At 48.6% G+C, this 27,076-nt stretch overlaps 1 pseudogene; it reads left to right on the forward strand.

The window, feature by feature from the left end:
* The window catches only part of LOC141191570 (uncharacterized), a 773,803-nt pseudogene that overhangs the window by 530,011 nt on the left and 216,716 nt on the right, over nucleotides 1-27,076 (forward strand).

The following is a 27,076-nucleotide window of genomic DNA, read 5'->3' on the forward strand; positions in this document are numbered from 1 at the left end:
AGACAACAAGCAGTTTCTTCCTCGGAGTCTGTAGCTGAACACGTTTCTCAAAGACTCATCTTCCATAAAGCTAATTCTCGTCTCATTTACGGACACTGGAATCGGCATTAGCAATACTGCAGGGGATATTCATTACACGTGACATGAGAAATAACTACTTCATGAGGAGAACGAAGACATCTTCATTTTCTACTAAGGCTCTACAAACATATTTGGCCAGAGTTCTTCACTGACTACATCTCCACCGGTCGTCTATATGAATGTTTCCCGTCTTCCCCGGACTGTAATCTTCTATCACGTTAGTTCTCATGTCTGATTCACACACAGAAGTTTGAGGCTTTGATACATGGTAAGGTTTTTAATATTAAACAGAGTAGGACTATCCCGAATGGGTTTATCTTGCCATGGTGGGATAGCTTTCATGCTATTTTTGATCAAAAACAGTGTTACTAAGAACCCTATTTTATTTAAATGCACTTTTGCTTTTTATTTATTTATTTACAGCAGGGTTTATGATAATTTTTCTTCTTATAGTTTTTTTTTCTGATCTATGGCCATAGTAAACATGCGTCTATGTGCTGCATGGATACCAACTTAAACCAAGCTCAAATTCTGTGTTTTTTCACGGGCACCATAGTGGCCCTGTGGGCTGCTGCTATGGATGATACACTCCTAACTATCCAACTATCATAATGATAAAAATCTCATAGCTCCTGTATTTATTAGTATCTGCACGAAGAATGGAGCTAAGTGAGTATTTATTAAAGGGAATCCACTCCACCGACTACCCCACGGCCAGCAAGCATCAGAATCTTCACTGAATAAAAAGCCATTTCACAGCAAACAGACCTCTAATATGAGGCATACAGGTATGTATAGATTCACATTTCTATCACCTGTATGCCAATATTAGAGGTCAGATAAGTCCCAGAGGGTGACAGATTCCCTTTCATCAGCCGTGGGGTGATCATAAAACCAGATATGTATCATGGTATTCTAAGGTGGTTAATGGTTGCATAGTCAATGGGAGGCATGTGTCACAGAGATGGCTGGTCTCTGTGATGTAACCCAGAGTGTTTCTCTAGGGCAGATAAGCAATAAGAGGATCGGTTGGTGCACCTGGGAGCCGGGTTACGGGTAGCTAAGAGAGAATGGGTGGGTCCAGCTACCCACATACCTCACCTCTGGGTGTGGTTAACAGCCTATTAAATGGAGCCTGTTGTTTGGCACATGGTCTGTGTGTTTGGAGGGAGAAGGCCTCCTGTGTATGTATGTCTTCAGACCAAGCCAGGACACTGGACGCTACCCCAGCTTGTGTGCCACACAAGCCTGGCTGAGCAGAGACCTGCTAAGGACATTTACTTTGTTTGCCTGATATAAAGGCTATTTTCTTTTCTGTTTGGCTTCTGGGTTTATGAAGCAATAAACCCACATGAACTTTTAAAGGAACATGCCTCCTGTTTTCCTCCTGTCATACCCAAGTGAGTAAAACCTCCACAATTAGTGTTAGACTTACGGGCAGCGTTCCCAGCAGAGACGTGTGAGTGCTACAGGATGGACTGCATGCCCTGGGTGAAGTCTGTCGCAAGCCAGCAAGCATCGCCAGACAAAATGGAGGACCTGCTGAAACACCTGGTCCGGTTGCAGCAGCATCAACAGGAGACCAACAGGCTGCAGTTACAGCAGATCCAGCAGCACTAGCAGGAACAACATCAGCAGATGCAGCTTTTGGCAACCGCTATCCAGGACAGGACGAGCACTCCAACCCCAGGTCCGACTGATGACTCCCATGTCCGGAAGGCGGTATGACGGGCTTTGCAGAAAATGACCCCGGGGGATGACGTGGAGACCTTCCTGATGCTGTTTCAAAGGGTGGCCGAGAGGGAGAAATTTCCACAAGAGCAGTGGGCAGAGGCACTGTCGCCATACTTGACTTGGAGAGCCCCAGAAGTACGCCTAGTAGGCGTACTATGATTTAGCTTTGCAGGATGCCAAAGAGTATGGCAAGCTAAAAAGTGAGATTCTCGCACGCTTGAGGTTGACAATGACTATCAGGGCACAGCGGGTTTGTATCACCAGAACAAACCACCTCCGTCCCAAATGTTTGACCTGCTGCACCTGGTCCAGAAGTGGCTGCAGCCAGAGTCCTCAATGCCTGCGCAGATGGTAGAGTGGGTGGTGATGGACCGGTTTGTGCACTCCCTGCCGAGGCCCATACAGCCTTGGGTTGCCCAGGGTGATCCCAGGTATGCTGATGAACTGGTTGGACTGATCGAGAGATACCAGGGGGTTGAAGGTTCCTACAGGTGATGTTGTTTGCTGGAGGTGCCATGGCCCAGGCCATATAGCCGCCCGTTGTCCCCTGACCCTTGAGTCGATGGACTGCAGCATAGGACAACATTGTTCATATTATGCTTATCCGGCCTGCAGTGTGAACTGTCCACCCAGAGAGGGGCCACAAGCATGTCACGTGAAGGTGAATAGATGGGAAGTACCGGCACTGCTAGACTCCGGGAGCCTGGTGACCCTTATGAGGGCCACCCTTCCTCTCCAAATTATCCCGGGGAAAAAAGTCGGCATTCAGTGCATTCATGGCGATGCTAAAGACTACACTATGGGCCAGAGTGGACATTGAAATCGCCCACGGTACAGAGTCCCACGAGGTCGGCATCGTTCAGGACTTGTTGCACCCTATTATTATAGGCTGGGACTTTTGCTTGTTTTGGGATCTATGAGGGAAGGGTTCTGGGTTCGCTGGTTCAGATAAGAAAAAAATTAACCCTAATGAGGTATCACCACACCCAGAGTCAGACAGGTTTCCTTTTTGTGTCCTTGTGGGGGATGAGGAGGTAGTGCCCCCTGAGTCTGCCATTCCAGAGTTAGGGGTGACCAGCGAGAATTTTGGGTCTGCCCAACATAGGGACCTAACTCTGAAGGAAGCCTTTAATAATGTCACGATTATAAATGGGGTTGCACAGAAGTCGGGGGCTCACACAAGGTTTCCCCATTTTATGATGAGTAAGGAGTTGTTGTATCGGGTCAAGAATGTGAGGGAGGAGAGTGTGGAGCAGTTAATAGTGCTGGGCCCCTTTACATGGAAGGTGTTGGACATGGCCCATTCACATGTCTTGGGGGGACATCTGGGAGTGGAAAAAACGCAGGAACGGATCGTGCAAAGGTTCTATTGGTGAACATTGGACATAATTTCAAAAAACATCACAATAAAAGACAATACCTCACCAACACCAGGTCAGATTGCCAATGCACTGCAGGATGAAGCAAGCCTCCATGATAAAGGCGGTGCCAGCACATGTGCAAAATACTGAAGCAGACAGCCACTCACTAACCTACCAAATTCATGGACGGGGTGGCTGTGTAGTATTATACATGCACACCGATGGAGTCTGCATAGGGCGGGCGCCAGTCACACAGATATGTGTGATGCACAGTGCAAAAAAATGTGCAAAAAATATGAAAAATAGTGTATAAGATAAATACCCCACCAGGCCTCTTTAGTGTTGGCTGGGTGAATTGGGCATATGTCTTGTGGTCTTGCATGTATATAGTGCTTGGCAGCCCGTCTGATCTAATAGTATGGGTGTCATCAATAGGCTGCAAGCCAGACAATGTGCATTACACATATCTGTATGACTGGCGCCCTATGCAGACTCCATCGGTGTGTATGTATAAAACTACACAGCCACTCACTCCATGAAATGGTAGTTTAGTGAGTGGCTGTCTGCATCAGTATTTCGCACATGTGCAGGCCCCGCCTTTATCATTGAGGCTTGCTGCATCCTGCAGTGCATTGGTAATCTGACCTGGTGTTGGTAAGGCATTATCTTTTAGGCTATGTGCCCACGATGCAGAAATGCTCTGGATTTTTTCCTGAGCATTTCTGCATCTCCCTGGCACAAAAAACGCATGCGGATTGTACGGAAGTGAAGCGTTCTTCACATGCATTTCCGCATGCGGGTTGTCAAGCGTTTCCAAGCGATTTTAGCATCACTTGGAAAGTGCTTGACAACTTGGTCACACTATATAAATCCATGCAACCGGCATGGATTTATATACTGTGACCGAAAGTATGGTAAAAAATAAATATATACTTACCTTCTGATGGCCCCCGGTGTCTTTATCCGATGCGTCCTGGCTTGCTGGCAGCTTGCGGTAGACTAAAGGACTTGCCAACGTCAGCGGTCTCGTGACCTGTCACATGACTAATTGACGTCATGGCAGGTCCTTTTCAGACCATCGCGAGCTGCCAGCAAGCCGAGACGCATCGCTAAGGACACCGGGGGCCATCAGAAGGTAAGTATAATGTATATTTTTTATTTTATTCTTTTTTTACAGGTTCTATGGTACCCGGGTCCGGAGACGAGTCTCCTCTTCTCCAAACCCGGGTACCATCCGCACACTGAAACGCATGGATTCCGCATCTGCAGATGCAATGATGCGGATTCCATGCATTCCAATGCAAGTCAATGGCGGTGAAAACGCCGCGCTAACGCAAAATAATTGGTAGTGATGCGGATTTTTCCGCAATGATAATCCGCAGCGGAAATTTCCGCAGCATATGCACAGCACATGGGATTATTATTGGGGAACATGGCAGACCTTCTACCAAGCGTTTTTTAAGCGTTTCTGCAGCGGAATTGCTTAAAAAATGGATAGTGGGCATACAGCCTTACTGTGATGTTTTTTGAAATTATGTCCAATGTTCACCATTTTTAATGTTTAGTGTTAGGACTCGCAAGTATGAGGACCCTTGACGTTTGGGTTGCGAGCTTGTGTATTTTGGCCAAAATATCGACCAATACCTCATGTGGTGTATTTATCTTCTACACTATTTTTCATCTTTTTTGCACATTTTTTTTGCAGGATGCGGCCAGGTCTCTTTAGTGTTGGCTGGGTGAATTGGGGCATCTGTCTTGTGGGGGTACACGTATATAGTGCTGGCCAGCCCGCCTGATCTAATAGTATGGGTGTCATCAACAAGCTACAAGCCAGAAACTGTGCACCGCACATATCTGTGTGACTGGCGCCCTATGCACACTCCATCGGTGGGCATGTATAATACTAGACAGCCACCTCCCTCCATGAATTGGTAGGTTAGTGAGTGGCTGTCTGCATCAGTATTTTGCACATGTGCTGGCCCCGCCTTTATCATGGAGGCTTGCTGCATCTGGTGTTGGTAAGGCATTATCTTTTACAAAGGTTCTATTGGCCCGGATGTCACCGGGAAATATTTAAGTATTGCAGGTCTTGCACTACGTGCCAGTTAACCGACCCCACCTCTCACTTTTGAAGTCCCCTCGTGCCATTGCCCATTATTGAAGTGCCGTTCGAGAGAATTGCTATGGACTTGGTCAGTCCCCTGGTTGAATCTGCTCGTGGGCATCAATTTATATTGGTTATCCTGGACTACGCCAAACACTATCCTGAAGTGATTCCACTGAGAAACTCCTCCACAAAGAATATATCCCGTGAGTTGGTCCACGTTTTTCCCCAACAGGCTTACCAAAGGGAGATACTCGCCGACCAGGGAACTCCCTATATGAGTAAGGTGATGAGGGAGTTATGCAAAACCCTCCAAATCTCCCAACTGAGGACTTCAGTATACCATCCTCAGACAGCCTAGTCGAAAGGTTTAACAAGACTCTGAAGAGTATACTGAGGAAGGACATAGAAAGGGACAGTAGAGACAGGGACTGTCTCCTACCGTATCTGTTGTTCTCCAACCGAAAGGTTTCACAGGCCTCTACAGGATTCTCGCCATTTGAACTTCTGTATGGCTGACATTCGCAGGGTCTTCTGGATGTCACAAAGGAAATCTGGGAAGCCGAATTCACGCCCCACAGGAGCATCATCGAGCACGTTGCTCTGATGCAGGAGAGGATTGTGAAGGTGATGCCCATCGTAAAAGAACATCTCCTCCAGGCACAAGAAGCTCATGCCAGAGTCTACAACCGGTCAGCCAGAGTGAGGCAATTCAATCCGGGAGACTGGAGTCCTCATACTTTCCACCGCAGGAATTAGCAAGTTCTTGGCCAAGTGGCAAGGGCCGTATAAGATGGTGGAAAAAGTGGGTGAAGTGAACTACAAGGTTCATCAACCGGGACGACGTATGCCGTACCAGATATACCACATCAACCTTATCAAGCCGTGGCAAGACAGAGAGGCTGTGGAAGCTCCATGCTTGCTGGGCAAGCTAGAAGGTGACGTTGGAGGAGTCGCAATAGCGGAAATGCTAACGAAGGCCAAGAAACAGCAGTGTCGGGAGTTGATGCAGAAGAACAGGGATCTGTTCTTGGAATTGTCGGGCTGCACAAGGGTCATAGAACACAAGGTTCTGACGGAGCTACATGTGCGGGTGAACTTGAAGCCCTATCTGATACCTGAGGCAAGACAGGAGTTGATATCCAAAGAGGTAGCTTGTATGCTGAAGCTCAGTGTCATTGAAGAATCCAAGAGCAGTTGGTCGAGCCTGATCGTCTTGGTCCCAAATCCCAATGGTGATTGGAGATTCTACTATTGGAAGTTGAATGAGGTCTCCAAATTTGATGCATATCCCATGCCACACGTTGTCGAGCTGATCAAGAGGCTTGGGGAAGCAGGGCACATAACCACCTTGGATCTGACGAAGGGATATTGCCAGATCCCCATGGCACAGGTAGCCAAAGAGAAGACTGCGTTTTCTACGCTAGACGGATGCTTCCAGTATGCCCGGATGCCGTTTGGACTGCAGGAGGCCCCTGAAAAATTCCAGAGAGCTATGGATTGCATCCTTGCATCCCATAAGAAATATGTCGTAACATACCTGGACAACATTATTATCTTCAGTCCAGACTGGGAGAGTCATCTGGAAAAGATTCAGGCTGTGTTTGATGCTCTGAGGAAGGTGAGGTTTTCAATAAACTTGAAGAAATGTGGCATGGGGAAATAAGAAGCCAAGTACTTTGGATATGTAGTGGGTAGAGTTGAGATAAAACCCCAAAATACTAAAGTAGAAGCAATCCAAAATTGGCTGAGATCGGTGTCGAAAAAGTAAGTCAGAGCCTTCCTGGGAATCGTGGGATACTACAGGAAATTCATCCCAAACTTCGCCATGATGGCCGCACCCCTGACTGACCTCCTTAAAGGGACAAAATCAGCCAAGGCCAAGTGGACTGCAGAGGCGGAGACGTCCTTTCAAAAACTGTGTAGGCAACCGGTCCTGGTTGCCCCGGATTTCAAGAAAGAGTTTATACTCCAGACAGATGCCTCAGATGTCGGGTTAGCAGCAGTCCTTTCCCAGGAGATACACGGGGAAGAGCACTCAGTCCTCTACCTGAGTAGAAAGCTGTCCTCCTGCGAGAAAAATTATTCGGTCATAGAGAAGGAACGCTCGGCTATAAAGTGTGCAGTGGACACCTTACCGTACTGTTAGGTCGAAAATTTAGATTATTATCCGACTATGCTCCACTCAGATGGATGAGGGAAAAAAGTGAAAAAATGACAGAGTTACCCTCGGGTTTTTAGCCCTACAGGACTCCTACTTCCCTGTAGACCATAGAGCAGAGAAGCTACATGATAATGCCCATGCTCTCTCGAGAATCCCCTGTCTGGTAGTAAAAGGTGTCAAGCCCACGGCTTTAGGCAGAGGGGGGGGGGGAGGTATGTAAAGTGGCTAATGGTCGCGTAGTCGATGGGAGGTATGTGTCACAGAGATGGCTGGTCTCTGTGAAGTAACCCGGAGTGTTTCTCTAGGGCACATAAGCACTAAGAGGATCGTTTGGTGCACCTGGGAGCCGGGTTACGGGTAGCTAGGAGAGAATGGGCGGGTCCAGCTACCCACATACCTCACCTCTGGGTGTGGTTAACAGCCTATAAAATGAAGGCTGTTGTTTGGCACATGGTCTGTGTGTTTGGAGGTAGAAGGCCTCCTGTGTATGTTTGTCTTCAGACCAAGCCAGGACACTGGACTCTACCCCAGCTTGTGTGCCACACAGGCCTGGCTGAGCAGAGACCCGCTAAGGACATTTACTTTGTTTGCCTGATCTAAAGGCTATTTGCTTTTCTGTTTGGCTTCTGGGTTTATGAAGTAATAAACCCACATGAAATTTTAAAGGAACATGCTTCCTGTTCTCCTCCCATTGTGCCCCAGTGAGTAAAACCCCTACAATATGTATAAAGGAAAGGGTATGGTACTCAGAGAATGTTTCAATAATCCGCCTCAACGTATTTTCCCAACAGGTTCATTAGGAGGCTTGATAGAGGGATGATAATTCATGATGTTCAGCATAGTGTGCCTAATAGCCAGGTGTCCATGTTTAAATATCCCACTTCATCCAAAACCCCTCCAAGGCTCATTCCCATTCCTAGAGGTGAATTGTCACAGGATATACAGAATAGAGTCTGTCTACAATAATATACTGCGCCTATGCTACTTCTCATGAGCTATAGGTTCGATAATGTCCATCCCCTAGTGTGCATGTCCGGAAGTGACGTGCTTTATGCTGAAACACCAGAAAAACTGATTGCCGCCGTGAAACTCGTACCTGTGACTGCTCATGCCCGCAGTTATCATTCCATCTAGGATCATTGTCCACAAATGTGCATGCCCAGATGTCTGCGTTCCACACCGAGTGCATATGGTATTGGATTGCATTCCAAGAACAGAAAAATCCTCTCTCTGAGATCAGTATCATGGGAGACTAAAAACAAGTATTGCACATCCTCCCATCATGCAATCGGCATGTGGATCTACTTTATCACTACAAAATATATGGGATGGTGGCCCACAGTATACTCCTAAATGGTCATATTTGACCCCTATTGCATAATTAGAGATACACAAGGAACACCACACTCGTTAGTTACTAAATAGTATAATTGGGATATAAGAAATAATTCTGATATAGAAGCTCAGATATCTTGATGAAGTAAAACAATATGTGAACCTCGTTCACAGGGAACTGAGTAGCAATGGGTAGAGTATAAAATCCTAAAATGTAATCTGGAATGGGTCTGTATTCATACAAAACAGGCATAGGAAATTTGCTCATTCAGTCCCTTAGGGCCTAGTGAATCCAGTCTGGAAATCCACTCACTTTCCTTTTTGAGGATACATCTATTGAGATCACCACCTCTCACATTGGGTTTAACCACCTTAATGATGCAAAAGGAGATGTCTCTTGTTTCACCTCAATGTGCACTGTTCATGTGTCTCACTAATGGGGTGTCCCGATGTCACGCCAGGTGTGAGTGCAACACAGAGAAGAAAGGGAAAGGGAGCCCAGACACTAGGGAAAAGGGGGAAGAGGTGACCTCCTAATCTGGACTAGCATCACCCTCTCTCCCCCTAACGTCTCTATACAGCCTCCGCAGCTGTCACCCATCACATGCCTCGCCCAACTATCCCTGTCGTAAGGCTATAGCTGGAGGTGGAAGGAGGTGAGCACTAGTCAACCTCCGCTACCACTCTAAAGACCAAAGGGAAAGACAACATAGGGGAATTACAACTTCGCTTTAGAAGAAACTCCAACAGGGCTCACGGCCTCAAGACTCCAAAGATGACATGATGCTGCTTCGGCCAAGTTCCAAGTAGAAATGAGTATACCCGGCGATGCCAACATAGACACACCAGGTATATATACACCCAGACTAAATTGAGGTAGAATCTGGGTCCTAAACACAGCCTCCCATCTAGGCAGCTGTCTGCATTGCCAAACGTGGAGATCCCCTGCAAACCCCTGCAGGGCGACTGTCTGTCACCTCTGACACACCCGTGACACCCAACCATGGAGTATTTCGCCCAAATGTCCCCTCCACACTCCTCTTAGACTGCCTCTTGGTCGTGCTTACATAATCTAGGGGGCAGGTGCATGTGGCCATATATAAAAGTCCTGAGGTTTTACAGTTGGAATAATCCCTCTGGAAAAAGGTTTTACCTGTAGAGGAACTCGAGAAAGATTTACATGTACAACATTCTACACATCTAAAGAAACCACAGATTCTTCTATCCAGCCATGTCCCCTTGGGTGCAGTATTTTTTTTTAGAAACTATGCACTAAACGGTCCCTAATTGACCAACCCTTTCTGAAAGTTATTGTGGGAGTAGATCACACAGCACCCTCAGGTCCAGGTCGGCCACAAGTACATCCTAGTGTTTTCTGAGGATATTAAAGATATGGTCACTCTGATTGTCACAAGTTCCTATTACTTGTGTTATCCCATCTTTTTCTTGGTGTCTTGGTTAGGTATGTAGGAGTGTCTCTTTCTCCTGTTTTTCTGCACACAATCGTGCGGAATCCAAAATGTACTGTGGGTACTTTTTTCATGAATCTGGTCTTCATGTCTTTTGCCCGTATATTAATATCTGTGACATTAGAGCAGTTTCTTCTCAACTGTAAACATTGGCCCTTCGATATTGTCTTTATTTTTTTTTTTAGTAGGATGCGGTGGTGGCTATCGCACTTTAATAGATTATGGTAGATGAGTGTCCCTAGGGTCCAAACCAGGGCTGTGGAGTTGGAGTCGGTGCCCATTTTGGTGGAGTTGGAGTCGTGAAGTCGGAGACGGTGTCATGGAAATTGAGGAGTAGGAGTCGAAGGTTTGACTTACCGACTCCACAACCCTGGCTCCCATCCCGTACTTTCTTGATTGGTACATCAAGGAAAGGCAACTGGTAATAATTAAACTCTGATATAAATCTAAGGCCCACTCTATGGATATTGAGTTCCCTGACAAATTCAAGAAATTGTTCACTCGTCCTTGACCAGATGATAAAAATGTTGTCAATATATCTATATCATGCCCCAATATATGGTTGCCACCACTTATAATCATCCCTGAGTATTTTGGTTTCCTCCTACCAGCTCAGGAATAGATTAGCAGATGAGGGGGTACAGGGGCTCCCCATCGCAGTACCCCTGAGCTGGTGGAAGTACTTCCTGTCAAAAAGAAAGAAGTTATGAGTAAGAATGAATTTTAGAAGATCCTCCATGAAGTCATTATGTCTGCTACACTCTATTGATCTGGATTTAAATAAACATCTTACTCCTCTGATACCATCCATATGCGATATATTACTGTACAAAGCCTCGATATCTACTAAGGCCTGCTCCCCTACATGCAAGTATACATGCTCGAGGGTATACATGTAGGGGAGCAGGCAGAGGGAAAACCAACTCCAGAGGGATTATTCCAACTGTAAAACCTCAGGACTTATTCCAACTGCAGAACCTCAGGCGGTACTGTGGGAACATTATACTGTGTGGGGGCATCATCCATACTGCATATGGGGCATAATGGGGGCATTAAACTGTGGGGGGCATCATCCATACTGCATAAGGGGCATAATTGGGGCATTACACTGTGTGGGGCATCATACATACTGCATAAGGGGCAAATGGGGGCATTACACTGTGTAGTGCATCATACATACTGCATAAGGGCATAATGGGGGTATTACACTGTATGGGGGCATCATACATACTGCATAAGGGGCACATTACACTGTGTGGGGGCATCATACATCCTGCATAAGGGGCATAATGGGGGCATTACACTGTGTGGGGGCATCATACATACTGCATAAGGGGCATAATGGGGGCATTACACTGTGTGGGGGCATCATACCTACTGCATAAGCGGCATAATGGGGGCATTACACTGTGTGGGGCATCATCCATACTGCATAAGGGGCATAATGGGGGCATTACACTGTGTGGGGCATCATCCATACTGCATAAGGGGCATAATGGGGGCATTACACTGTGTGGGGCATCATCCATACTGCATAAGGGGCATAATGGGGGCATTACACTGTGTGGGGCATCATCCATACTGCATAAGGGGCATAATGGGGGCATTACACTGTGGGGGGCATCATCCATACTGCATAAGGGGCATAATTGGGGCATTACACTGTGTGGGGCATCATACATACTGCATAAGGGGCAAATGGGGGCATTACACTGTGTAGTGCATCATACATACTGCATAAGGGGCATAATGGGGGCATTACACTGTGTGGGGGTATCATACATCCTGCATAAGGGGCATTACACTGTGTGGGGCATCATACATCCTGCATAAGGGGCATAATGGGGGCATTACACAGTGTGGGGCATCATACATCCTGCATAAGGGGCATAATGGGGGCATTACACTGTGTGGGGGCTTCATACATCCTGCATAAGGGGCATAATGGGAGCATTACACTGTGTGGGGGCTTCATACATCCTGCATAAGGGGCATGATGGGGGCATTACACTGTGGGGGGCATCATACATCCTGCATAAGGGGCATAATGGGGGCATTACACTGTGGGGGGCATCATACATCCTGCATAAGGGGCATAATGGGGGCATTACACTGTGGGGGCATCATACAAACTGCATAAGGGGCATAATGGAGGCATTACACTGTGTGGGGGTATCATACATCCTGCATAAGGGGCATTACACTGTGTGGGGCATCATACATCCTGCATAAGGGGCATAATGGGGGCATTACACTGTGTGGGGCATCATACATCCTGCATAAGGGGCATAATGGGGGCATTACACTGTGTGGGGGCTTCATACATCCTGCATAAGGGGCATAATGGGAGCATTACACTGTGTGGGGGCTTCATACATCCTGCATAAGGGGCATGATGGGGGCATTACACTGTGGGGGGCATCATACATCCTGCATAAGGGGCATAATGGGGGCATTACACTGTGTGGGGGCATCATACATACTGCATAAGGGGTATAATGGGGGCATTACACTGTGTGGGGGCATCATACATCCTGCATAAGGGGCATGATGGGGGCATTACACTGTGGGGGGCATCATACATCCTGCATAAGGGGCATAATGGGAGCATTACACTGTGTGGGGGCTTCATACATCCTGCATAAGGGGCATGATGGGGGCATTACACTGTGGGGGGCATCATACATCCTGCATAAGGGGCATAATGGGGGCATTACACTGTGTGGGGGCATCATACATACTGCATAAGGGGTATAATGGGGGCATTACACTGTGGGGCCAGTAAAGGGGTCCTGTACTATGAGAACAATACGTTTCCTCCCTTCCTGTCTCCATAGTTGGGTCGTATGTATCTATTACAGGAAACAGAACAAAAACCTTATGATTCTTATAAAGGGGCAACACAAGACCCCAAAAGAGTCTCCGTGCTGAAGGTGTTAATGCCCCCTACGCCCAGTAATGGGGTCTCCACATACCTCCACCTGCAGAGCCGCCACCACATATATGGCTGCTCTGTGCGCACAGGAGCTGTGATGAGGTCACAGGAGGGGAGGAGTCAGGGGTCACATGATCAGGGGCCTCAGTGGATGCAGGACTCTGCTGTGCTGGTTGTCATGGTGCTGGATGAGCTGAAGTTTATGTGTGGGGTCAGGAGGGGTTTACAGTGTGGATGTAGCAGAGCCGCGTGTGTACGAGGTGTACGGAGCGGAGCCGTGTGTGTACAAGGTGTACGGAGCAGAGCCACGTGTGTACGAGGTGTACGGAGCAGAGCCGCGTGTGTACGAGGTGTACGGAGCGGAGCCGCGTGTGTACGAGGTGTACTGAGCGAAGCTGCGTGTGTACGAGGTGTACGGAGCAGAGCTGCGTGTGTACGAGGTGTACGGAGCGGAGCCGCGTGTGTACGAGGTGTACGGAGCGGAGCCGCGTGTGTACGAGGTGTACGGAGCGGAGCCGCGTGTGTACGAGGTGTACGGAGCGGAGCCGCGTGTGTACGAGGTGTACGGAGCAGAGCCGCGCGTGTACGAGGTGTACGGAGCAGAGCCGCGCGTGTACGAGGTGTACGGAGCAGAGCCGCGCGTGTACGAGGTGTACGGAGCAGAGCCGCGTGTGTACGAGGTGTACGGAGCGGAGTCGAGTGTGTACGAGGTGTACGGAGCGGAGTCGAGTGTGTACGAGGTGTACGAAGCGGAGTCGAGTGTGTACGAAGTGTACGGAGCGGAGTCGAGTGTGTACGAAGTGTACGGAGCGGAGCCACGTGTCTACGAGGTGTACGGAGCGGAGCCGCGCGTGTACGAGGTGTATGGAGCGGAGCCGCGTGTGTACGAGGTGTACGGAGCGGAGCCTGGCGTGTACGAGGCGTACGGAGCGGAGCCTGGCGTGTACGAGGCATGCGGAGCGGAGCCTGGCGTGTACGAGGCGTACGGAGCGGAGCCTGGCGTGTACGAGGCGTACGGAGCGGAGCCTGGCGTGTACGAGGCGTACGGAGCGGAGCCTGGCGTGTACGAGGCGTGCGGAGCGGAGACGGGCGTGTACGAGGTGTACGGAGCGGATGCTGCCCCTCTCCAGGAGCGATCACAGCAGCACGGCATGAGATGTTCTTGTACTACACAGACTGTCCTGACAGAACACAGCTCGTCAGGACATAGCCCCGACCTCCAGCGACAGCCGGACAGTCCCATTGGATCGGGGACGGTTGGGAGGTTTCTGTATATAAGTTGTAAGCCTGGCGTGTACGAGGCATGCGGAGCGGAGCCTGGCGTGTACGAGGCGTACGGAGCGGAGCCTGGCGTGTACGAGGCGTACGGAGCGGAGCCTGGCGTGTACGAGGCATGCGGAGCGGAGCCTGGCGTGTACGAGGCGTACGGAGCGGAGCCTGGCGTGTACGAGGCGTACGGAGCGGAGCCTGGCGTGTACGAGGCGTACGGAGCGGAGCCGGGCGTGTACGAGGCGTACGGAGCGGAGCCTGGCGTGTACGAGGCATGCGGAGCGGAGCCGGGCGTGTACGAGGCGTATGGAGCCGAGCCGGGCGTGTACGAGGCGTGCGGAGCGGAGACGGGCGTGTACGAGGCGTGCGGAGCCGGGCGTGTACGAGGTGTACGGAGCGGATGCTGCCCCTCTCCAGGAGCGATCACAGCAGCACGGCATGAGATGTTCTTGTACTACACAGACTGTCCTGACAGAACACAGCTCGTCAGGACATAGCCCCGACCTCCAGCGACAGCCGAACAGTCCCATTGGATCGGGGACGGTTGGGAGGTTTCTGTATATAAGTTGTGTGTGATAATTGTAGAATTATTAATGTCTTAGCATAAAAGGATGTGCCGGAGTGTTTGTTCCGGGGTCCATATGCATGGAGGGGGTTGAGGCGGTGCTGGCTGTATTATGCAGACGGAATCTGCCTGTAATAGTAGCAACCAGAAACTAAGTATTAAAGCAAGTATAGTGGTACTACAGAAAGTTAAAACTTAACATTTATTACAAATGAGTAAAAAGTGATACACAAGTCGCAAGGACCTAAAAACAAAAATATGCCTGCCTGTGGTTGTGAATAACCATACTAATCAATAACTCATTATGTCCAGGAATACGAAGATATGTTATACAGACATAGTCTACCCGTAACATAACACAGATACAGTGGCAAAGAAATAGTGGAGCTCTCAAGACAATGTCTCAGCATATAAGAACCTTAGTACATTTAAACTGGTTATGGTGAGCATTTAGATCTTATATATAATAGTGGAACGACCTCACCAAATAAAATGTCGGTTCTTGCTCTCTGGCTTTAAGACAGCTCCATGTGGTGGGGCATCCAAACCTTTTCAGCCTCCAGCAACACACAGCACACCGCTCCCAACGCGTTTCATTGCCTCAGCTAATCATCAGGGGAGAAGAGGGTGTCACACAATATAAAAGCTGGCATCAATCACTCAGCCTATCCATTAGACAGCACCTCTTCTCCCCTGATGATTAGCTGAGGCAATGAAACGCGTTTGGGGCTGTGTGGCCAATGCCGGCACCGGGAATCTTGTTAAAGTTGAGGGACACATGGATTCCACTCAGTATCAGCAGATTCTTGACAATAATGTTCAAGAATCAGTGATAAAGTTGAAGTTATGCAGGGGATGGATCTTTCAGCAAGACAATGATCCAAAACACTGCTCCAAATCTACTCAGGCTACTCAGGCATTCATGCAGAGGAACAATTACAATGTTCTGAAATGGCCATCCCAGTCCCCAGACCTGAATATCATTGAACATCTGTGGGATCATTTGAAGAGGGCTATCCATGCTCGGCGACCATCAAACTTTACTGAACTGGAATTGTTTTGTAAAGAGGAATGGTCAAAAATACCTTCATCCAGGATCCAGGAACTCATTAAAAGCTACAGGAAGCGACTAGAGGCAGAGGATCTACTAAATATTAATGTCACTTTTCTGGTGAGGTGCCCATACTTATGCACCTGTCAAATTTTGTTTGAATGCAGATTGCACATTTTCTGTTAGTACAATAAACCTCATTTCAAGGCAGAAACATTACTGTGTCCAACAGTTATTACATATATCAAACTGAAACAGCTGTTGCAAAAACACCAATTTTTACAAAACATTAAGCTTAAGATTAATCGGGGTGCCCAAACTTTTTCATATAACTGTATTTTTTTAAAATTGAATAATTTTACCCCAAAATTGTGATCTCTTATAATATTATCATTCTTCATGTGAGATTAATCATTAGTCTGTAATAAATCCAAACATCTGGAAGATGTAGAACAATATATCTCTGATCCTCTTCTGCCAGGATAAGCGCCTCCTTTCTGTCCTTTCTGTGATGGAGAAAACGCTTGAAAGATTCTGAACGTCCGATGAGTTTTTGGAGCTTATTGTAAAGGGCCTTAATGACGACCTGGGAAAGAAACCACCAGAAACAAAGGATCCAACCAGGTAAGTTCTAATGATCCTATCTGATAAAATGATCGGCTTTATTTCCATGGGATTGTTCTGTAGAAGAGAAGGGACCTGCAGCATTTTGATCCTGAACTTCACTATGTATAGATGTAGCAAAGCTTCATGTGACAATTCACACACCGCAGTGATAAATTGTCTCAGAAGGTTAGCTCTCATAACAGAATTAACATCACTTATAGTGGAACTAAACTTACAATTTATTTTCAGAATTGTGAAAATTCTGGCACTTTGCAAAGCACTTCATTAGTTTCTTTGGCGTCATATCCATAAAATGATCATATTAAAGTGGCCTCCAGACTCTGCTTTTCCCAAGTGCAGGAGCGTTGCTAGGGTCCTAAGAGATCAGGGACCCCAGCCCCAAAGTACATGTTTCCCCATATAACCTCCCTGCCACTTAAAAGAGGATTCATACATATATAATTACAGTATACCACTGCTACTAATCTAAAATACACTATACAAAGACCAATATTCACCAAAATTACTACTATACAAGGCCAAAATGATCCTGCTACACAATGTCCTCTACCATCACCACCACACAGTGAGTCCATATATGAAAGAAGACCCCGCAGGGTAAAAGACCATCAAAGGAGTCCAGGGAGTATAAAATCTATCATATTTATTCAGCAATAGAAAAATAGGATGATGGGGGAAGGGACACAACACATATGTGATTGTTAGACATGTAAGCGAAAAAAAGCAAGGCACGCAAGGAGGGGGCCATTCCAGGTATAATGGCTGTCTATAGTATCATCATGGGTATACTAAAATATCCCAAAATAGACACCGCATATATTCCACTGGGGGCAACAGTCATCATATGCAGGTGCATCTCACTAAATTAGAATATCATCAAAAAGTTAATTTATTTCAGTTCTTCAATACAAAAAGTGAGTCATTACAGACAGAGAGATCTATTTCAAGTGTTTATTTCTGTTAATGTTGATGATTATGGCTTACAACCAATGAAAACACAAAAGTCATTATCTCAGTAAATTAGAATAATTAACAAAAAACCCCTGCAACAGCTTCCTAAGTGTTGAAAAATGTCCCATAGTCTGTTTCAGTAGGCTCCACAATCATGGGGAAGACTGCTGACTTGACAAATGCCAAGAAGGCAGTCATTGACACCATCCACAAGGTCCCAGAGTTCCAATTTTCCTTTAGAAATCAAGGTCCCAGAGTCTGGAGGAAGAGTGGAGAGGCCACAATCCAAGCTGCTGGAGGTCTACTGTGAAGTTTCCACAATCAGTGATGGTTTGGGGAGCCATGTCATCTGCTGGTGTAGGTCCACTGTGTTTTATCAAGACCAAAGTCAGCGCAGCCGTCTACCAGGAAATTTCAGAGCACTTCATGCTTCCCTCTGCTGACAAGCTTTTTGGAGATGGAAATGTCATTCTCCAGCAGGACTTGGCCCCTGTCCACACTGCCAAAAGTACCAATACCTGGTTTAAAAACAACAGTATCACTCTGCTTAATTGGTCAGCAAACTCACATGACCTTAACCCCATAGAGAATCTATTATAGAGAATCTATGGGGTATTGTCAAGAGGAAGATAAGAGACACCAGACCCAACAAAGCAGACGAGCTGAAGGCTGCTATCAAAGCAACCTGGGCTTCCATAACACCTCAGCAGTGCCACAGGCTGATCGCCTCCATGCCACGCCGCATTGATGCAGTAATTGATGCAAAAGGAGCCCCGACCAAGTATTGAGTGCATTTACTGAACATACATTTCAATAGGACAACATTTCGGATTTTAAAAACATTTTTCAAGCTGATGTTATAAAGTATTTTAATTTACTGAGATAATGACTTTTGTGATTTCATTGGCTGTAAGCCATAATCAGTGGCGTACCGCCAATAGTGGCAGGCCACACCACTGCTGTGGGGCCCGTGAGCCTCAGGGGAGCGAGGATAGGTGAGTATTTGGGGGGTGGGAGGTTGCGGCAGCAGAGTAGCGGGCACGCGCAGTAGCGGCTGCTGTAGCTACCACGTGTGCCCGCTGCTAAAGGGACATGAATATTCCCTCTTCTCCACTTCCATGGGCGAGGAGAAGAGGGAATATTCATTCTCTTTAGTAGCGGGCACAGAGGAGCGCTGAGTCGTGGCTCCTGCTTACAGTGCCCGCTACTAAAGAGAATGCATATTCACACTTGTGAACGCTTATAGTCCCGGCGTGGAGAGGAGTGAATATGCCGGCAGCAGCAGCTCACCTCAGCAACTGAGAGCGCGCGCTGCTCGGATACCAACATGAGCTGCAGCAGACAGAACACAGCAGCTCTGGAGCAGAGGTGAGGAAGGAAGGTGAGTATAAGTGTTTATTTTTTGTGTGTGCAGTGATGGGACCACACATACCAGGATTGGGGGGTGAGGAGGCCATACATACCAGGATTGGGGGATGAGGGGGCCATACATACCAGGATTGGGGGATGAGGGGGCCACATATACCAGGATTGGGGGGTGAGGAGACTATGCATACCAGGATTGAAGGATGAGGGGGCCATACATACCAGGATTGGGGGATGAGGGGGCTATGCATACCAGGATTGGGGGATAAGGGGCCACACATACCAGGATTGGGGGATGAGAAGGCCATACATACCATTCTTGACTCCATTTCTGGCGATTGGATATTTCCCTGGATCTCGTGTATCCTGCTGCATATTGCTGTATATAACATAGGCTTACGTCATGTGAACAATGGCCAAATAGCTGTTGGCTGAGAACTCGTCCTGTATGATAAAATCTGCAATGGAGGTTCCTAATACGGCTTCCAACGAAGATGAGAAATCATCCAAATGTGTATAAGAACTAGCGAGTGATAAAGGAGACAATGGCTGGTAGGTAATAAGTCATTACCTGTCTTCCAATATCTTCTTCTGGAAGACTTCAAGATATCATGTATTACATATTATTCTGAAAGAGCACCATGTAATACCACATGTGTCCTGGAGAGGCCACTACGTCCAGCAAAACACAGCTGATTGCTGAGGGTGTTCACTGCCAGACCCCCGACTATCAACTGATCGCCTGCAAGTCCTCATTTGGGGACAGGAGCTGTTCACACTTGGCATATTTTGTGATTCATGAGGGGAGGACAGTAGCCGGATATAGACTTTTTCTATAAAGTCAGATTAAAGGGGTTTTCAGGAATGTTTTTATGTAATATATAGGAGGTTCCCAGTGGTAGAGAAAACACACAGAGCTTTACTTTCTCCTGCTGCTCCAGCTCTGGATCTTCAGCGCTTCCGGTGGTCTATTGTGACTGGCTGCAGGGGTGATGGCTCAACTTCAGCACACATCATTGCTGCAGCCAATCACTGAGCTTAGAAGCTCTGTCAGCGTGGCCCACTGAGCCAAGTGATTGGCTGCAGAGCTGCAGTCATGATGTCACCCTTGAAGCCAGTGACTAAAGATCAGCGGCAGCGGTGAAGTGCTGGAGCTGGAGCAGGAGGTAGTAAAGCTTCATCTGTTCTACTTAAGTGACGATTTATACGATTTATATTTAAGTGATGAAAAAAAATTCAGAAATTTGTAAAAAATAATAAAAATAATTTGCTTGTGTCGCCACTTTCCGAGATCTGAAAGCCGCGGCGTTTCCATGTTTCGGGAATGGGGCTGCGTGAGGGCTAGTTTTTTGCACCACAAACTGATGGTTATATTGATATCATTTTGGGGTATATACAATGTTTTGATTGCCTGTTATTATATATTTTTTTCTTGTTGCAACGACTGAAAATCTGTAATTCTGGCATTTTATGTAATGTTCTAGTTACGCCGTTTACTAAATGGATTAATTTATTTTATATTTTGATGGATCTGACTTTTACAAACACAGCGATACCAAATATGTTTTTTTTTTAAATGTTTTAAATTTCTTAATTTTTAATGGGGGGAAAACTGGGATGATTTGAACTTTTATACTTTTTTCATTTTTTTTTACTTTTCACTGTATTTGTTCGTCTCTTTAGGGGGCTTGAACCTGCAATCATCTGATTGCTTGTGCTATATACAGCATTGCTATATATAGCAGAAATCACGGTCTCCTATGAACACTAGCACCAGGCTGGCTGTCACAGGAATCCAGTGATGACAGCCAGTGTGCAGTGATGGGGCCACACATACCAGGATTGGAGGGGTGAGAAGGCCCCACATACCAGAATTGGGGGATGAGGGGGCCATGCATACTAGGATTGGGAGTTGAGGGGGCCACACAAACCAGGGGTATTGGGGGATGATAAGGCCACACATACCAGGATTGGGGGATGAGGAGGCCACACATACCAGGGGATTGGGGGATGAGAAGGCCACACATACCAGGATTGGAGGATGAGGAGGCCACACATACCAAGATTGGGGGATGAGGAGGCCACAGATACCAAGATTGGGGGATGAGAAGGCCACACATACCAGGATTGGGGGATGAGGAGGCCACACATGCCAGGGGATTGGGGGATGAGAAGGCCACACATACCAGGATTGGGGGATGAAGAGGCCACACATACCAAGATTGGGGGATGAGGAGGCCACAGATACCAAGATTGGGGGATGAGGAGGCCATACATACCAGGATTGGGGGATGAGGAGGCCACACATACCAGGATTGGGGAATGAGGAGGCCACACATACCAGGATTGGGGGATGAGGGGGCCACGTATACCAGGATTGGGGGATGAGGGGTGCCATATGTACCAGGATTTGGGGATGAGAGGTGCCATACATACCAGGATTGGTGATGAGGGGGGCCATACATACCAGGATGGTGAAATTTTCCAGTAGCTGCTGCATTTCCTACCCTAGGCTTATACTCAACTCAATACGTTTTCCCAGTTTTTTTGTGGTAAAATTAGGGGCCTCGGCTTATACTCGGGTCGTCTTATTTAAAACATACGGTATTTTAAAATCAGTGAGTACGTGGTGCCCATAATACGGCAGGACTGTGTGGTGCATTATACTATATGGGGGCTGCATTTTACCCTTTGGAGTGTGAAATATACTGTATGGAGGACTATGGTGAGTGCATTATACTCTATCGAGGACCATGGGAAGTTCATTATACTATATGGAGGATTATGGGCGGTGCATTATACTATATGGAGGATTTTGGAGGGTGCATTATACTATATGAAGGATTATGGGTGGCATATTATACTTTATGGAAGTCTATGTGGGGCCATTATGATATTTTGAGGGCTATGTGGGGGGCCATTATACTGTATGAAAGCAATTATACGGTGTGAAGGTTTGTGTGGGGTCCATCATACTGTTTGGAGGGCTGTGTGGGGCCATTATACTGTTTGGAGGGCGAGTGTGGGCCATTATACTGTATGTAGGCCCATTATACTGTATGGAGGGCTGTTTGGGAGTCACAGTTGGGGGAATCATACTGTGTTAGGGTCAGCATATGACTCGCCCCCTGGGCCGTGGGGCACTCGGAACCGGGCAATAGGGAAACGGTGGGAGTAGTAGTGGCAACCCGGTTCCGTGGCTCAGGGTGATCAGGCCAGTGGTAGTCCGTTATGTGCTGATGATTATGTCTGACTACACCACCCGTGGATTGCGGTTATTAGGAACCGCCGCTGCATGCAGACCGCTGGGGCTGATGAGGTGTGCAGCTAGGGTAGTGTGACTCCCCACGGGAAGAGTGCGGCCCCAGGGCAGTATAATGGATGGTGGGAGTGATGGTGGTGAGAGTCCCAGTACCGGTACTGCTGGAGGCGCGAAGGAGCACACCGACAACAGGTTGCAGTCCAGGGTCTTTACTAGAACAGGTAAACTGACCCATAAACAGTCCCGGCTAGGAGGGGACCTGGATGTCTGAGAGCAATTGGGAGATTGGCCCTGGTCAGGGTGAGGGTGTAGGCCTACCGTGCTTTCTGCGCTCCTTCTGACTATCTCCTCCTTATAGGATAACAGCCCACGCTTCCGAGCTCTCCGTGTATTCTCGCCTGTATGACCTGCGACGTCGGTTCCTTTCTGCTCCCAGCCTTGTACAGCTTTGCTGGTCCCTTCTGTTGTGGCAGGGCCTCCAGGCTTCTTAGGCCAAGGAATATACAGTCCCCTGCGGACTGGTTATCTGCTGGAGGATGTGGAATCCTCCCAGCCTCAGACACCAAAGTCTGGTAAATCAAGTCCGTTATCTGCCAAGACAGGCTCTCTTCGCCTCTTGTCTCTGGCTTGTGGCTCTCCTCCTGCCACACTTCCTCTTAGGGTGCAATACAACTGTCCCTCTCTGCTCTGGGACCTGAATCCTGAGACAGGTCGTCCAGTTCTCTCTAACCCTGCCCCCAGTACCAGCTTTTATAGGGGCAGCCAGCTCCCCCTACTGGCCTGAGACAGGAGGCATTGCATGCTAATGTTCCCCTGAGTAGAGAACCTCCCCCTTGCTCTCAGACACAGCTTTAATTACACTTGTGGCATCCAGGCCAGGGTGACACACATACTTGGCTTTCCCCACTAGCGTTAGGGGTGCAGCTACCAGCTGGGTGTACAGGTAGGGCAGGCAGCTGTCTGCGGGTCCTTTGGCTTACCGCAGGCAAGGCAGGCTCACTGTCAGCAGAGGGTTGACTCTCCTGGGCTGCTGGTACAGGCTCTTCTGCCTCTGGAACCGCTTGCTCCTCTTCACCTTCCGGCTCTGGTGTTGGTTGTTGCTGTGCCGGTTGAAGGAAATGCAGGACGTGTACCACTATGGCATCATTTATGCGAGTCCAGGACTGAGGGAACTCTCCGAGTACGGTGCTGATAATTTCTTCCTTGTCCTCTGTGGGTTCAAGGTCACTCTGATCCTCTTCTGCACTACGGAGTTGCTCGGGGCATCTTTTGAGGTGGTCTCTGGAGACGGTACTAGTGGTTTCTCCTCCGTCCTTGGTGATCACGCACACCTTCGGGTTGTCGTGATCAGACTGCAGTACGGTGTAGGGTTCCCTTTCCCACTGGTCGTCCAACTTATGTAGCCTTCTTTTTCGCTTTAGGACTTGCTCACCAGGTTCTAGGGGACCAGCAGGGGCGTGTTGGTTGAAGAGCCTTTCTTGCCTTTCTCTCACCTGGGCCAGGCTCCTCTCCACACTCTCCTGTACCTTCTTGTACTGCAGTTGCCTTTCCGTATCCCAGTCTGCATCCGGGGAGGTGTCCTCAGGTGTTAGGACTCCCATCTCCAGGTCTACGGGCAGCTTACCCGGTCTGGCTCGCATCAGGTAAGCCGGGGTGCAGTTGGTAGCATTCACCGGGATGTGATTGTATAAGTCTATCAGGTCCGGCAGTTTTTCTGGCCACAGGCTGCGTTCCTCCAGGGGCAACGTCTTCAGGAGATCAATGACTATGTTGTTCATCTTCTCACACATCCCGTTGGTTTGTGGGTGGTAAGGCGTTGTACGAATTTTCTTACAGCCATAAAGGTTGCAGAACTGGAAGATTTCAGCCTCGAACGCTGGACCCTGGTCTGTCAGGACCTGTTCCGGATACCCGTGTGGACGGCAGAAGTATTGCTGGAAGGCTCTGGCCGCTGTTTGGGCTGTCAAGTCCTTTAACGGGACCACCACTAGAAAACGGGAATAGTGGTCCACGATTGTCAGGGCATAGATGTATCCTGACCGGCTGGGAGCCAATTTGACATGGTCCAGAGCTACCAGCTCAAGAGGCTGCGTGGTGACGATGGGCCTCAAGGGTGTCTTCTGGCTGGCACGGTCCTTCCTCCTTAGGTGACAAGGGCCACAGTCTCTGCACCATTTTTTTACAGCTCCTCTCATGCCGACCCAAAAGAACCTTCCTCTTAGCAGGAACTCCAGTTTCTTCCAACCGAAATGCCCCGCTCTGTCATGGTAAGCCCCCAGGACCATAGCTGCATCTCGCCTTGGGACCACGACTTGCCAGGTCAGCTCGTGCGTCCGGTGGTTGACAATCCTTCTGCACAACTTGCCTTCGTAGAGGAACAGCTTGCTCTTCTCTTTCCATAGCTGCTTGGCTTCCTCTGGGGCATCTGGATCTAAGCGGGCGTCTTCCCGGGTCAGCAGATCTTTCACCAGGCGGATGGCAGGGTCACTATCTTGGGTCTCGGCCCAGCTGTGGTGAGGTAGGGGATTGATCATCACGGTTGTTTGATCCTCCTCCTTCACGCGGTGGGAGTATTGAGCGGCTCCATACCGGTGAAACGCGGGGAGTTCTACCTCCTCCCGCTCTTCTGGGTCTTCGTCACCTTCAGGTAAGTGAGGCATCCTCGATAGGGCGTCAGCGTTGGCATTGGTTTTGCCGGCCCTGTACTTGATCACGAAGTCATAGTTGGAGAGACGAGCCATCCACCGCTGTTCTAGGGCACCCAGTCTTGCATTGTCCAGGTGTGTCAACGGGTTGTCCGTGTACACGGTGAACTTTGCGAAGGCCAGGTAATGCTTGAAGCGTTCTGTCACGGCCCACACCACCGCCAAGAATTCTAGCTTGAAGGAGCTGTAATTCTCCGGGTTCCTCTCGGTGGGCCTCAGCTTCCGGCTGGCGTACGCGATCACCCTTTCTCTGATCTGTTGGTTTTGGGACAGTACGGCTCCCAGTCCCACATTACTGGCGTCCGTGTGGAGAATAAAAGGCTGGCCATAATCAGGGTAGGCCAGGATCTCATCCCCCGTGAGGGCCATCTTTAGCTGGCGGAAGGACTCCTCTTCCGGTTTATCCCACTTGAAGGGTGGCTTTTGACTTCTGTACTTAGACTGTCCGATCAGGAGGTCCTGCATAGGAGCTGCCATCTTGGTGAACCCGGGGATGAACCTTCGGTAGTAGCCTACCAACCCGAGAAACTGTCTCACCTCTTTGATGTTCGAGGAGCTTGGCCAGCTCTTGATTGCCGTGACCTTGTCAGGGTCGGGGGCCACTCCTTCTGCGCTTACCACGTGCCCTAGGTACTGGACCTTTGGTTTCAGCAGGTGACACTTCGATGGTTTCACCTTCAGGCCATAGCCTGCCAGGGCTTCGAACACCTCGGCCAGGTGCTTTAGATGGTCCTCGTAGGTCTTCTAATAGACGATTACGTCGTCCAGGTAAAGGAGGACCGTCTCGAAGTTTCGGTGCCCTAGACAGCATTCAGCCGCTGGAAGGTCCCTGGTGCGTTTCAGAGCCCGAAAGGCATACAGTTGAATTCGCTCAGTCCCATCGGGGTGGTGAAGGCGGTCTTCTCCTTGTCAGCCTCTGCCACAGGAACCTGCCAGTACCCGCTAGTAAGGTCCAAAGTAGAAAAGAAGTTAGCTGATTTTAGTGCAGCTAAAGACTCCTCTATTCTAGGCAGCGGATATGCGTCTTTTTGGGTGATACGGTTGATTTGTCTATAGTCCATGCACATTCTCATTGTGCCGTCCTTCTTTTTCACCAGAACCAAGGGGGCTGCCCAGGGGCTACAGCTATCTCTAATGACCCCAGCTTCCTTCATTTCTCTTAGCATGCCCTTTGCGTTCTGATAATGTGCAGGGGGTACAGGTCGGTGTCTTTCTTTTATCGGTGGGTGGCTCCCTGTGGGGATGTGGTGTTCTATCCTTTTTACTCTGCCGAAGTCTAGCGGGTGCTTACTAAAGACTCTCTCGTACTCCTGTACCTCCCGAAGGAGGCCTTCCGACAATTAAGCAATACTGATACCTATACTAAATTGTCACATAATCCTACGGTATCTTTCTCTGCGGCACTTCAGGGGATCCTCGGTCATGCATGCGACCAGGGAATTATTGATCGAAAAACTGTTGAGGCCCTGACAGTTCGTTTTCCTCGGATTGCCACATTCTATCTCCTCCCCAAGGTACACAAGGACCCCACCAACCCACCGGGACGTCCGATAGTGTCTGGACAAGGGGGTCTGTGTGAACCAATCTGCAGATATATCGATAGTTATTTAAAACCTTTGGTCGAGACTCTCCCTTCGTTTGTGAAGGACACTACGGACGTCCTTACTCGGGTTGATGGTGTCCTTGTCGAGCCAGGCATTATCATGGTCACGGCTGATGTGGAGGGTCTGTATACGTGTATTCGGCATGACCTGGGCCTTGAGTCGGTTCGCCTCTTCCTCGGAACCTCCGATCTGGACCGCCCGTGTCGTGAGTTTCTCCTCGAGCTGCTCCACTTTGTTCTCTCGCATAATTACTTTCTATTTAAAGATGTCATGTACCTCCAGTGCCGTGGCACGGCTATGGGGGCGGCCTGCGCGCCGTCGTATGCCAACCTCTTCCTGGGTGCTTGGGAGAGGGATATTTTTGGTGACGACGGCGTGCCGGCCGTGGACCATGTCGTGTCATGGATGAGGTACATTGATGATATATTGTTTTTTTGGCGGGGGACGGTGGGGGAGCTTGAGGAGTTTATGGGACACCTAAACACCAATTCGCG

The sequence above is a fragment of the Phyllobates terribilis genome, unplaced genomic scaffold (assembly GCF_046119375.1).
Source record: "Phyllobates terribilis strain yellow unplaced genomic scaffold, ASM4611937v1 Scaffold_47__1_contigs__length_9908305, whole genome shotgun sequence".
In the NCBI taxonomy this organism is placed as follows: Eukaryota; Metazoa; Chordata; class Amphibia; order Anura; family Dendrobatidae; genus Phyllobates; species Phyllobates terribilis.